This window comes from Podarcis tiliguerta, assembly GCF_965153285.1.
Source record: "Podarcis tiliguerta genome assembly, chromosome: 1".
Classification (NCBI taxonomy): domain Eukaryota; kingdom Metazoa; phylum Chordata; class Lepidosauria; order Squamata; family Lacertidae; genus Podarcis; species Podarcis tiliguerta.
In genome coordinates this window covers 87139987-87154107 of record NC_139534.1, presented here as the reverse complement: position 1 = coordinate 87154107, position 14121 = coordinate 87139987, and the positions used below count along the sequence as shown (strand labels likewise).

General features: G+C 44.8%; 1 long non-coding RNA gene across 1 annotated transcript; it reads left to right on the top strand.

The window, feature by feature from the left end:
* The first annotated feature begins 11155 nt into the window (after positions 1–11155).
* Positions 11156–13261, top strand: LOC310685673. The gene is made up of 2 exons (XR_014515393.1): positions 11156–11253; positions 12960–13261. It is a non-coding gene; the product is annotated as an uncharacterized lncRNA (long non-coding RNA).
* The last annotated feature ends 860 nt before the right edge of the window (positions 13262–14121 follow it).

The following is a 14121-nucleotide window of genomic DNA, read 5'->3' as shown; positions in this document are numbered from 1 at the left end:
CCCACTATCTGGTAAAATTTGGGTTTGCAGTGTCAGTCCCACCCCATAGGATGGTGGTGATTCTGTTGAGGCGCTTGTCTCATTGTGGAATACTGAGATGAGGAGGGCAATTGACATGATCACCCCAGAGTATCTTGTTTGACACTGTGGAGCACACTGTACTTCTTGGTTCTCTCCAGAGCTACGAGCAATGAAGGCAGGCTGGGTGACAGCTAGAGCAGAAGTGGTGCAAGACTTGGTGTGAAAGCTAACAGAATAGCAATTAGAATGCATAACTGCAATGATCACACAGTGATGACGGCAGTCAAAAAGGCCCACATTGCTGCCTCCATCGCAACATCAAGTAGCCGCCTAGCAAGAGCTCTTTCTTTCAAATAGTAAAAATAATAAGACCAGGACGGGGTTGGGGACAGAGAATTAAAGCCACTCTCTCTACACACCACACTTTTGATCCAGTTCACTATCTGTAACTGATATGTGCATATATATTTGCAAAAAAATATCTCTGAAATGTGCTGAAGCATTTTTCACTGGAAGTTTTGCTCAGTGCTTTCTTTTGAACACCCTCGCTCTTAATCATTCCCTCCCTATGCCTCTTCTCCTCTCTGCATCGCCACCAATCTCTCTGACCCCTGCTATGTTGAGCCTCTTTTCTTCCACTCCACAGTACTAATTTTTCTCTCTGCATCACCACGGGGATGAAACCCCCCATCTAACTTACCCTCTTCTTTTGAAATTTCCTCTTCTGGCAGTTTCTCTGCAACCACCATATTTTTCTCTGTGTGCTGTTGAACTCTTTCTTCTTCCTGCATCACCACAAGCCTCTCTCTCTGTGCTTCCATGTATGTTACCCATCTTTTTCTGTTTTTCCACCTGCTAGTATCTTTGCACTCATACCTCTCAGCATCCCCCTTTCTGCACCCCATAGATCTCTCTGATCCTCATGTTATTCTATTATTATTATTAATTCCTCCTTTCCTTTCCTCTAAGGAGTTCAAAGTGGCATACATGGTTCTTCCCTTCTCCCTGAGGGCTCATCCGCACTTAGCTTTCGCCCTGCACTTTCCAGGCACAGGGCTGTTCTTTAAAGCACAGTGCCCAGTGCTTTCCCTGTGAAATCCTGCTCTCTAACACTGAATTGGAACAAATGAATTCCCATTTGTTCCGATTCACTGGTAAAGAGCAGGTTTTTGTGGGGAAAGTGCTAGTCCAGGAAAAACCCCCACACACTTGGACATCATGCCTTGAAGCATGGACCTGTGCCTAAAAATGCGACAAAAAAGGAAGTCTGGATGAGCCCTTAGAGATAGTGATTGACCCAAGTACATCTAGTGAGCTTCAAGGCTGAACATGGATTTGAACTCTAGTCCTCCAGGTCCTAATCAGATACTGTAACCACAATACCATACACATTTTTTATTTCTGCATCGTACAGTTCTTCCTTCCTTCCTTCCTTCCCCATCCTACAGGTCACCTCTCCGTTTGTCCCCTTTTCATCTTCTGGTCTCTCTCCCTTTAGCTCTATTTCTATTTCCCACCCACTCCAACCTCTACACCACCTTGCCGAGTCCACAACAAGATCTCACAAGGCCTTTTTACTCTCCAAAGTGTTCACATACTGAAGAGGTCTCAGATGCAGGACCTTGAAACATGGCTCACTGCTGGGCAGTTGCAGCAGTCTGGAAAAACTGGCACTAACACACACTTCTGACTCCAGGGACAGGAGAAGCAAGGCCATTGTCAAAGAGTTCTCCCATCTTGGATTTGAGAGGCCTAAGCAGGCCCTGAGTGCTCCCGGAAAGAGGAGGGAAAAGATAATGGGTATGTGACATATCCACAATGGACATGGACAATAATCAATGTGGGAGTGGAAATGGTCCATGGTATACAGATTCTGGTATACAGATTCACCATAAAGTCAATCAAATTGCAGATGGGGGAGGGAATTAAGGCTGAGAGATACTGTCATATTTAAAGCTATCAACCTTTTTGAGTTCACAGCTCCCTTGACTAACTACATTCTTTCTGCAGCACCCCTGTGGGGCTCAGAAAATCAGTTATGTTACCTCTTGCCTACAGAGCTGGCAGCCTCTCGCCCCTTTTTGAACACCCTCCCTTGTGGAGTGTTTCCTCGGCCTCCTCTCCTTGGGAATCCTCTGGGAAGCTGCTGCTGCTTCTCCTGGTCTCTGAGCTCCCCCCCCCCCAAGAGAGGTGCCTCCTCACACTGCCCCACAGGGGCCTGGGACTTGTCTGTCCATTCCCAACAGCAAGGGCTGGCAAACTGGCTTTCTGGGCTCCCTTGCCTGCTTGCTTTCTTACTTCAGCTCCTGGCAACCAGCACACCATGACCAGCCCCAGAGGAACCATTCTCGTGTGGAGCTTGTAGCCAGGGCTGCTGTAGCAAACAGTTGTGCAAGCCTTTGGGAGGCAGAGACGTGAGAAGGCATCAGAGGAGGGATGGACAGGAAAGAGGGACAGAGGCCAGTGTTGCCCACAGCACCCCAACCATCATTCAAGCCACTCCAGGGTGCCATGGCACACTGGTTGAAAACCACTGATCTAGTGTGTTTGTGGCTGGTGAGATGTGAACAAAATTGCAAATGAGATGTTTGTGTGGAAGAAGCTGAATCTAATTAGCAATCCCCTTAAATGTGGTTTTTTTTTTTTTTTTGAGGGGGTTGTTACTGTCACCCTACCACTTTTATATCCACTGAAATGTTCCTTACTTGTTCTGTGAGCAAGCTCTAAGCACTTGGGCTTCAGTGGGTTCTGGACCACAGTTTTCTGTAACATGCTGTCCACCAGTGGGGAGGGTATCATTTAGCTATTTAAATTTTGTTTATCTCATCATCCATTTGAGGCAATCAGGAGTCTCATTAAAACAATGTCTGGGCTGGGTGTTCACACCTTTAAAATTCCTTGGGAGTCAGATTACTATTAACAATTTAATATATTTTATTCTTCAGAGAATGGAAAACAAATATCAAGTTAAGTCAGTTGGGGAGTGCAAGATCACTTTCGTTACAAACTCCTGTTGTTCTACTCTCCTTATTAAACACAAGCTTTCAAAACAGGGCATGTCACCTCTTACATCTATTCATAAACTAAGCACTTGCCATTTTTAGTGGTAGAGATCCTGTAGGTTTTTTTGTTTTGTTTTTTGGCATATTGCCACATGACACCATCATAATTCAGCTAGAATATCAAGATGATGTACTAAAAAAACCCTCACTTTTTTCTAAGGCAAAAAACTTGACTTCTGTAAAAGATCTGGAATAGACTCAGTATTCTCTATATTTTCAAGCATTATCCTGACCAAAGGTGCAGACAATCAGCTACAAATTCAATATTAAAAAACAACAGATCAAATAGCAGGTGTACCACTATAAATGGTAAGTGTGGGAAGCCCAATGCCGCCTCTGGTGTCCCTCTGGGGTTGCACGACATCAGGTCCAAACTCCAGCCCAATGGTGCCACTAAGTACGCCACCACCCCATGTTTGCACATAGACACACGGCTACTCCTTTCCCCTAGCATAGATTCCCCCTTCCTTCTACAAGTAATAAACCATAAAACATCCTTTATGGGCCTCTCCTCCATTCCCTTCATGGATGAGGAAAAGGAAAACCCAGCTCGTCTTACAAGTAGGAAAGCTGTGCTGATATTCATCCAAGTTGAACTATTCTAGATTTACATTCACTTGATGATGAGATATAATCTGTCTTCTCCCTTTTGCTTCTCCAGATAAGGAGAACAGCAGGAATGTGGACTTGAGATTCTTCTTTCGTTTTGTCTCGAGGCTACCCCATCCTAATGCTTGACTTCACTGAGCAGATTTGGTCGGTAGAGTTAGACAGCAATCATCTGATTTCTGAGCAAGGATGAGAAAATGATTTTGTGCATTTCCCCAGCAGCACAGCTTTTCATAGATAGGCAATCTAATATTCTAAAACAGGTTACGGCAGTGGAGCATGTCTTTTGTTATTTATACATCTTACTTTTCCTTAAAAGTCCTAGGCAGCTAATAGTCCAAGAGTAAGCAACAGTATCAAAAGCCCCATTCAGCCATTGTACCCGCATGTAGGACCAACGTTTGTGTGTGGGGTTGTGCCACCAATATTACACATGCCAGCTAGCCTTGCTTCCAGGAGCCTGTGCACCCAGTGCAGACATCGGCAGGAAGGGAGCCTTCATGTGTATAGCTGCATACCTTCCAACACGACATGGCCCAGATCCAGGATATCCATCTTCCAGGTCCTCACTCCCATGTGAGTCATACGACCCACACAAGGTCACGCCCCTCCAAAAGTGCTTTTTCAGGCACAACATCCAAAAATGCATGTTTTGGGTCACCATGCACAACTAAAGTGCAGTCTGAAATTGTGTGCCATCATGGCAGCCATTTGGGCTACTGCCCTCTTGTGGAATGTCCCATTTTTTCCAGGACAGCTGTGTGCAGAAATGCTCCTTCTAATGTTACAAAAGTCAGGTGCCTGCCCCTCTCTCTGCCAAGCAGAGGCAAGAACCCATGGGGTCCCAGGCACCCACATAGGTTTGGTTCCTTTGGAGAATGGAAGACATGGTGGAGACTGTCATGGCTTTAAGAAATATGACTTATTCACCTATTTACACTTTCAGTCTGCTTGGAGGGAGTCCAAATATTACCGCATGGTCATTTCAAGAGGCAGCAGCACAGGCAACCTTCAGCCTTCCTGCCCAAGATGGATCTCAGCTCTTCTTCCCTCAGCAACTATTGCCCCCCCAGCAGTTACCCTGGTAACTGCTAGAGTGGATATGCAAGGGAATGTTTGGCCCAGCCAGTCAAAACTTCATGTTCCTCCTAGCCTGGAGCATCCTTTCTTGCCTGTAACTAGTGGGTGGGCGTGATCTTTCCAGACCTGATAAAAGGCCAAGGCATGCTGCCACTCTCTCTCTTTTCCATCTTCTATTCGTCCTGCGAACTTCCTGGAATGAACTGCTGGTTGCCAGCCAAGCAGTCCCTCAGGTCATCTCCCTTATGGGATAAACCTGTTAGTATAAGTTTGCCTTCAGGGATCACACTCTGCCTGATCGTGAGTAAACTTCCTTTTTATTGCTTTTGAATAAGATCGTGGTGTCTTTATTCTTTTAGGAGGGATTAAAAGGGGATCTTACCAGGAACCTACAATTCAATCTGAGAGAGATTGAATTACATAATAGTAAGAGGTTCTAACAAGCCTGCAACCAGATTTCTGCTGTGCATGAGAAGGGGAATGTAAACTCTGCTAAGTAAGGGAACTTGCTAGTGAAAGTTAGGAAGGATATTAATAAATAACATATCCTATCCTGCCACCCTAAACATTCCCACAAATTGTTCTTTTGATAGCTGTAGCTCAGCCAGGTTGTTTTGCATTAGATAGCCCAGAAATTCCTTTGCAGCTTGCATTCTCCCTTCATATCACAAATAACCCAAATCCTAGCATATATTAATTTCTAGGCTTCATCCTAAATCTATAATACAGTGGTGCCTCGCAAGACGAAATTAATTCGTTCTGTGAGTTTTTTCGTAGAGCGAGTTTTTTCGTCTTGCAAAGCACCACGGCGGGGAGGGGTGGGGAGAAGCAGGGCAGCTGCCGCAGCTGGTCCTTGGACTCACCCGCGCCTTGTGGACACCGTGCGACGCGGCTGCTGGAGGGCGGCGGGGCTCAGGAGCGCGACTCTGGCTGCAGCGCTGGCTGCTGGTGGCAACGGCTCCTGAGGGGAGCGCGCGAGGGCGGTGGGCAGCGGCGCGAGGCAGCCGGAAGGTGGGAGGGAGCTGGAGGAGCGGGGAAGTGAGTGTGCGACCGTCGCCATGACAGGAGAGGCAGGGCTGTTTCGTCTAGCGAAGCAAGCCCTTTGGAAAATCCGTCTTGCAAAGCACCTCAGAAAATGAAAAACCCTTTCGTCTAGCGGGTTTTTCATCTTCCGAGGCATTCGTCTTGCGGGGTACCACTGTACTAATCAAGAGAGCACCAATTAAAAGAGCGGTGGGAGAGATGGGAATCTCACTCCGTCGGCTCTGCTATGGCAGGCCAACTCCACCAGGCCTCCTCTCCCCTCAACTGACACCTGACAACAGCCATTTCATTAGAATGCCTCAGTGGGAGAGACAGGAAGCAGGGTTCATTTCATCACCTTTGCTGGAGGCCCAGCTCTATTAGGCACCTCCTGCTCCAGAATAGTGCCAGCTGGTCAATATAGGAAAAACTGTACGGAAATTGGTGCCTAAGTTTTGAATTTTATTTTTATTTTCCTCTTCCCTCCCTGTCTCTTTCCCCTTGTGTGTCATTTCCCCCCTTACATTGTAAGTCTGCAGGTAGGATTGCTGTCTTGTTTTATCTGTATATATGCCACTCTGGGAGCCTTTTGGGCTGAAGAGCGGGATACAAATGCTATAAACAAACAAACAAACAAAACCAGAGAAAATACACAAAAAGAGGAACAGATAAAACATCATTATTAAAATGACTCCATGGCAAAGTAAAAATAACAAACAAGATAAACACATTTATAATCCAACAGCCTTCCTACAAAGGAAAATCTTTGGCATACAGGGGTGTTGGGTTGGAAATAACTGGCAGCCGAGTCGAGGATGTGCATCTGGGAGGCGTCTCAACTTGAGGCTAAGAGCCTGTCCCTTTTATTGTATATTTGGGTCCATTGCACCATATATGCTCGGTGCTGATTGGATGCACGGGGGCAACGTTCATATTACATAGAGTTTACATACATACATACGTATCGATAGATACAGAGAGAGAGAACACAAGAACATGACAACCTAAGATAGATAGGGATGTCTTACGCAGGGATTATAAGAGTGCACTTAACATTCTTCTAGTCTGTGGTAATAAACATGGGAAGTTTATAGTTAGATTACAGGGTCATGACATCAGCTTAGCTTAGGATCTTTCCGTACCAGTGCACCATAGCCAGGGCCGAACAGAGAAGGCACAAAGTGAGTGCTTTTCACCTACGCAGCGCCTCTGAGATATGCAGCAAGAGAACAGACAGACACACGCAAAAGGGGGGGGGGGACGAATCCCTTTCTAGGCATACACAGGGATCCAGAAAACCCACTCTACACAGGGGTAATCTGTTGAAGATTTTTGGAGTTACTAGGGTAGTCATTGATAGATGACACATGATTCATGGGCATAGAAACTACCTAAAAATGTAGAAATGCAAGTACAGTGGTACCTCGGGTTAAGTACTTAATTCGTTCCGGAGGTCCGTTCTTAACCTGAAACTGTTCTTAACCTGAAGCACCACTTTAACTAATGAGGCCTCCTGCTGCCATCGCACCGCTGGAGCACGATTTCTGTTCTCATGCTGAAGCAAAGTTCTTAACCCGAGGTACTATTTCTGGCTTAGCGGAGTCTGTAATCTGAAGCGTTTGTAACCTGAAGCGTATGTAACCTGAGGTACCACTGTAGAAGAATTTGGGTTGAAAATTGAAGGCCAAGCTACTCTTGGCATTAAATATGTTTTTTCTCTGAAAGTTAAAACTGCATTGGGACGGGCTACTGACAATTAATGGAATCAGAGCAAGTGGGGAAATAACCCTTCCTTTTTGCTCCAGAGATCCTGAGGAAAACCCTTCTTCTGAAGCTAGTATTTGCTTGAGGGGAATTTTCCACTTGGCACCAATAGGGGATTTCCTCCCAAAGTAAATACGAGCTTCAGAAGAGGCATTTCCCTCAGTGCTGCAGCAGGGAAGGAAAGGGTTAACCTCACTCTGCTCTTGCTCTGCTCTGATTTCATTGATTTATGGTTCCCCCATTTGGTAAAATTTATGTTTTTTAAAACCTGCATATTACATGCAAAGACTGATTTAAGGTTTCGTGTCCAGTAATAATAAAAGAACCAATGAACAGAGGGGCTGATCATGCAAGGTGGTGGTGGGGAGAGAAGGCATGTGCTACCTACCAATTACTCGGAAGTGGCATCACTTCTTCTACAACTGCCATTTGTTCAGATCAGAAAAGGAGATCTGCACACAGAAACAGGCGGTGCCTATTTACATGTATATCCATTTCATTGTTAACCTAGGCACCACTGAACCAACTGGAGGCATCTTCTGATGTGCTGGGACGAGAATGCTGTGTATACTTTTTGTGTACCACTGGAGCTGCAGCGGGGCTGGTGTCCTTAGTATTAAACTCGACACTTCTTTAAAGCTGGCTTTGTTGTGGTCTTCCTCCGTTTGGAAAACACCTCTCAGTTGCAGTTTGTCCTACCATATGAAGCAATAATAGAAATTGCAGAAGTAAGGGGTGTAATTTTTTTAACTGCCAGCTTTTGCTTGCAAGGAGGTGGTTTGCTGAATCCATTGATGCTTGGCATGATGTGCATTTGTTCTATTGGTGTTCGTGGGGATTGCAAACATTCCTCAATGGGGGAACAGACCTCTAGCTACTGGCAACAGAACAAAAGCAAAGAGTTCCTTTCAGGTTGTTAACTTTACAGATTGTGTTCATTTGTTTGTTGCATTTTAATTACTGCCCCTGGGTGCAGAAGAGAACACGTCTGGCAAAGGGCAAAAGTAGTAGAAGAAAAGGCTCTTGTTTCACCCTCCAAGAAGGGCCATGCATTGTACAGCTCACTGCGCCATGGAGGGAAAAGCAGAGGCTATATATAGGTGTGGCCTAGGGCAGGCACACAGGCTGCACGCAAGCACAGTGATGCTAATCAGAAACCAAATAAAGCTGCTGTCTGAGTGAATCAGTTGGTGAGTCAGCAAAGCGTCTGGAGAAGGAACAGCAGGCACAGCTGTTGCTAGGATACCATGGTTGCAGTAAAGAAAAGTAGCACAATTTGGTTTTCCCTAATTGATAACTTCCCCCCTCCCCGCATTTTCTTTCATCTAAAATAAAATTGGGTTGAACTGCAGGATGACGTTAATTTATAATCTACCGTTTTTATTAAAAAAAGATTGTGATTAAAAAGCACAAAAGCCCTAAAAATAAGCAGCGTTCAAATTGCACGGCATGCACGTGAGCAGCAGTATCATCTCCTACTGTATACAGTGAGCTGTTTTGCATGACACGGGAAGGCAAAGGATGGCTCGGTGAAACCACATGAATGTGGGGGTTCCCAGAAGAGGTGCTTGCAGATGGTTTGTTCCTCCCAGTTCCTTTTCCAGCTGCACTGAACTAAGCCAAGGTTTGGCTTAGTGTCTCCTCCAAACTGACATTGGGTTAAGCACTCTCCACTAACCGTGAGCTGTTGTTGTTGTTTAGTCATTTAGTTGTGCCTGAATCTTCGTGACCCCATGGACCAGAGCATGCCAGGCACTCCTGTCTTCCATGGCCTCCCACAGTTTGGTCAAACTCATGTTCGTAGCTTCAATAACACTGTTCAACCATCTCGTCCTCTGTCGTCACCTTCTCCTTGTGCCCTCCATCTTTCCCAACATCAGGGTCTTTTCCTGGGAGTCTTCTCTTCTCATGAGGTGGCCAAAGTATTGGAACCTCGGCTTCAGGATCTGTCCTTCCAGTGAGCACTCAGGGCCGATTTCCTTAAGAACGGATAGGTTTGATCTTCTTGCAGACCATGGGACTCTCAAGAGTCTCTTCCAGCACCATAATTCAAAAGCATCAATTCTTCGGCGATCAGCCTTCTTTATAGTCCAGCTCAAGACCGAACTTGGCTTGTGGTTAGTGAACAGAGAGTGGCAGCTGGAATTCTGTTTCAGATTAAGTTAAGCTTTGCCTTAGTTCACGTGGCACAGTCGTAAAAAGGACCAAGAATAAGCAAAGTGGCTGCAAGGGTTTTCTGGGAGCCCACACAGTCACATGGTCTTGCAAAGTGCTCCTTTGGTTTACCGGGTTATGCAAAACAGGTTGATGCCTTTCATCCTGTAATTCTTTCCACGTTTGCATCTCAATTTGATGTATAGGTTTTAATATTCAGTGCCTAGGAGAATTATTATTCTGTGATTGTGTACAGTATTAAACGTTGCACAATATATATCACTGTGCGATAGTTGTCTGCCAGGGTGCATCACATTGTCCATTGTTGTTACTATTGTTAAGCATTTGAGCTGTGACTAATGTTTGTGATAACCCTGATCTGTGGAATACGTGTCTGTACAAAATTGCACTTGATTAGAGAAATAGTGTGTTCTTAACAGCACAATTCTAGGCATCTCTACTCAGCAGAGGGACTGTGGGTTAAACCGCAGAGCCTAGGACTTGCTGATCAGAAGGTCGGCGGTTTGAATCCCTGCGACGGGGTGAGCTCCCGGTGTTCGGTCCCAGCTTCTGCCAACCTAGCAGTTCGAAAGCACGTCAAAGTGCAAGTAGATAAATAGGTACTGCTCTGGCGGGAAGGTAAACAGCATTTCCGTGCACTGCTCTGGTTCATCAGAAGTGGCTTAGTCATGCTGGCCACATGACCCGGAAGCTGTCTGCAGACAAACGCTGGCTCCCATGGCCAATAAAGCGAGATGAGCGCCACAACCCCAGAGTCGGTCATGACTGGACCTAATGGTCAGGGGTCCCTTTACCTTTTTACTACTCAGTAGAAAGGCCTGTTAAGTTGAATGAGACTTATTCCCTGGGAAGCATAACTTTTTACATTAACTACACTGCATACACACACTTTAAGTTAAAACATTAACCAGTTAACAAAGATTCTAGTACAATAATTAATTTTAATTATTAATTGTTTTCAATAATGGAAAACTAAATTGAATTGATATAGCTCAGAAACATGCAATATGGTCTCTAGACATAGCCAAATTTGTTCCACTTGCAGAAAAGTAGTATTCAGGGACTAATGAAGACTTCAATCAATCAATCATTTTATTTGTATGCTGCCTTTTCAAAGTTAAAAACCACTCTCAAGGCAGCTTACAACATATAACAGATTACATAACAACAAACATAACAAAAGTAGTCATAAACAATAAATGTTTGTTGACTATTTGTGATGTGGGGTTGCAATCATATCACTGGGGAACATTTTTCCCCCCTGTTGCATGAGATTTTCCAACTGTTCTTATATGTTCTTTCAATGCTGATTTCAAATCTGAAATTAATTTTTGTGTACATGCTATAGTTATATTTCAATTTCTGACTTTTGCTGATATGTCATATTTACACTGGGGATAAGTGGACACTGACACGTTGATCATGGTAATTATTGTTTTGCAAACTTAATTTTTCTTTATTTTTATAGTTTTGTAACCTAAATATTTGTATTTTTCAGATTGGACCATGGCTTCTTCAAGTAGACAAAAATGTGTAAACAAGCCTGATGCCTTTTGTTATGTATGTGGCTGCTACGCACTTCCTCATCAAAGACGCAATATAACAGCGTTTGTGAGGTGTGCCTATAAAAGATATTTTGAAATTCCCCTGGGCGACCAAGACAAGAAATGGGTGCCACATATTGTTTGTCACAATTGTGAGGAAATGCTTAGAGACTGGACAAAAGGAAAATGGAAGGGTATGCCTTTTGGGGTTCCCATGGTTTGGCGAGAACCCAAGGATCACACTGTGACTGCTGGTCAATACGAAGGGTATCGGCAAGAAAAACCGACATGCTGTTGCCTATCCCAATATTCCTTCATCAATTAGACCTATCCCACACTCTGAGGAACTCCTAATTCCAGTTTTTAAGGGGTTTGTCTCTTCTGAAGATGAAAGGAGTAAAATGGTGAGGAACATCATGAGGATTTTGGGAAGGTGCATGGAAAAATGGCTGTAGAATACGAAGACTCCTCATCTGAGCAGTAATCAGCCCCACAGCAGTTTGGCTAACCGGAACTGAATGACTTAGTGCATGATTTGGGCCTCTCCAAGAAGGCAGCTGAGTTATTAGTGTCCAGGCTGCAAGAAAAACATCTACTGCACCACTCAGCAAAAGCGGCATATTTCTGAAAGAGGGACCAGGATTTTGTGGCCTTCTTTTCAGAAGACAAGCACTTTGTTTACTGTCATGATATCCCAGGCCTTCTCTGCCAATTAGGTATTACATCATACAATTCAACGGAATGGCGCTTATTTCTTGATAGCTCTAAGCGCAGTCTCAAGTGTGTTCTCTTGCACAATAGAAACGTGTATGGAGCGGTTCCCATTGGTTACTCACTGCAGTTGTGAGAAGAATATAATGACATAAAAATTGTGATTGACTTACTCAAATATTACGAGCACAACTGGATCATCTGTGTGGATCTCAAAATGGTCAACTTCTTGCTTGGACAACAGATAGGCTTTACCAAGTACCCATGCTGTCTGTGCATGTCGGACAGCCGAGCTCCAGACCAACACTGAATACAGAAGGAGTGGCCCATCCGTGAAACTCTAGAAGCAGGGATGCCAAACATTGTGAATGAACCAATTGTCAGCCGAGACAGGATCATTTCCCCTCCACTCCATATCAAGTTTGGCTTGATGAAACAGTTCGTGAAGGCATTAAATACTGAAGGTAAATGTTTTCAACATTTGGTTGCAGCTTTTCCTGCTTTGTCTTTTGAGAAGATCAAAGCAGGTGTGTTTGATGGACCTCAAATTCGTGCCCTTGTTCGACATGAGGAATTTGTCAGGAAGATGAATGGCAAAGAGAAGAAAGGGTGGCAGTCTTTTGTGGCAGTTATCAAAAACTTTCTTGGCAACAAAAATCAGACGACTATGAGGTTGTGGTTGAAAAAATGTTGTTGGCTTTCCACAATCTTGGGTGCAATATGAGTGTGAAGCTCCATTTCCTGAACAGTCACCTAGATCAATTCCCCGAAAACTTTGGGGCAGTCAGTGATGAACAGGGAGAGCGCTTACATCAAGACCTGAAGACAATGGAAGAGCGTTATCAAGGGCGATGGGACAAAACTATGATGTCAGACTACTGTTGGACCATCAAACGAGAATCCCCTGTGCAAGTCCACAAACACAAGAGCTACAAGTGCAAATTCTTACCTGAATAACAACAGCTTGTAGACACTGTGTATCCCAAGGGAATACTTTTTTTTTTTTGCATAGCTCCAACTGTACATAAATATACGTGTCATTTTCAATGCTATACATGCCATGTTCAATGCTATATAAGTCACTTACATTTATACTCATATTGTACTACTTTGGCTATGTGTTTAATAAAATATTGTATTCTTGCATTGTGAAAACAAAGATTATGGTGAAAAGTGAGTTGCAAAAAAACTAGAGCTTACAGAACAAAACCAACTTCAGATATGAAATCAGCGTGTCAAAATTAGGTTACAACAACTGCAGGTGTCAATGCAACAAATATTTTGTTTCCCAGTGATTCCATACTGTGGTAAACCAGTGCATGTTGGAATGTGTGATCACAGGCCAGGGTGGCCAAAGCATCATAAGCTGTAATCCAGAGACCCCTAGGACTAGCTGGGACTGGAATCCTGGAAGGCTGGAACTGAGAAAGCAAGGCCCCCAAAGGGTCATAAGCCTCACTCCCTTCGCTCCCATCCAAAGGACTGTGAGCCTCAAAAACAGTGGATGACGTGGAGGGGCCAGACTGTGACTCAGACTGCCCCCCAAATTGCTGGGCCAGCGTCTCGAGTTCAGTATTGAACCTTGCAATGGCAGCCGGGTCTGAACCAATATTAGCCACAATTGAACCCAAGCGATCTGGCGTATGCTGAGGAACTGCGGAGGCCAGCGCTGAACGCAGGGATTTCAATGGACCCCCTAATCACCCTCTTAGAAGGGAGAGCGGGCCTGGGATTTCCTTTTAATCTTGATCCCTTCATTACTTGGGGGGGGGGGGGTTAAATTAACCGCAATATACAATGGCACTCCCGCCAAATTAAAATGGCGCTCCCACCAAAACCAGATGGGGCTGAACCTCTCCCAAGGCAAAAGGTAACCCAAAATGGTGGCCAGGCTGAGATGGGGGGGGGGGGAATTCCCACCCTTAGAAAATCCCAACCAGCCTCTTTTTAATTTTGCGAAACGGTTATAACGAAATCGCTGCTGACAGGAGAGGGGACTCTCAATAATGCTCAACAATGAAATCGGTTAAATGCAGCCGCCCAAGGCAGTGACAGTCGCAAAATTCCCAAGGCCGCCCCGAAGCTGAAGCCGCAGCTCAAAGGGAAAGAAGCTGCTGTAAATTTGCGCCCCA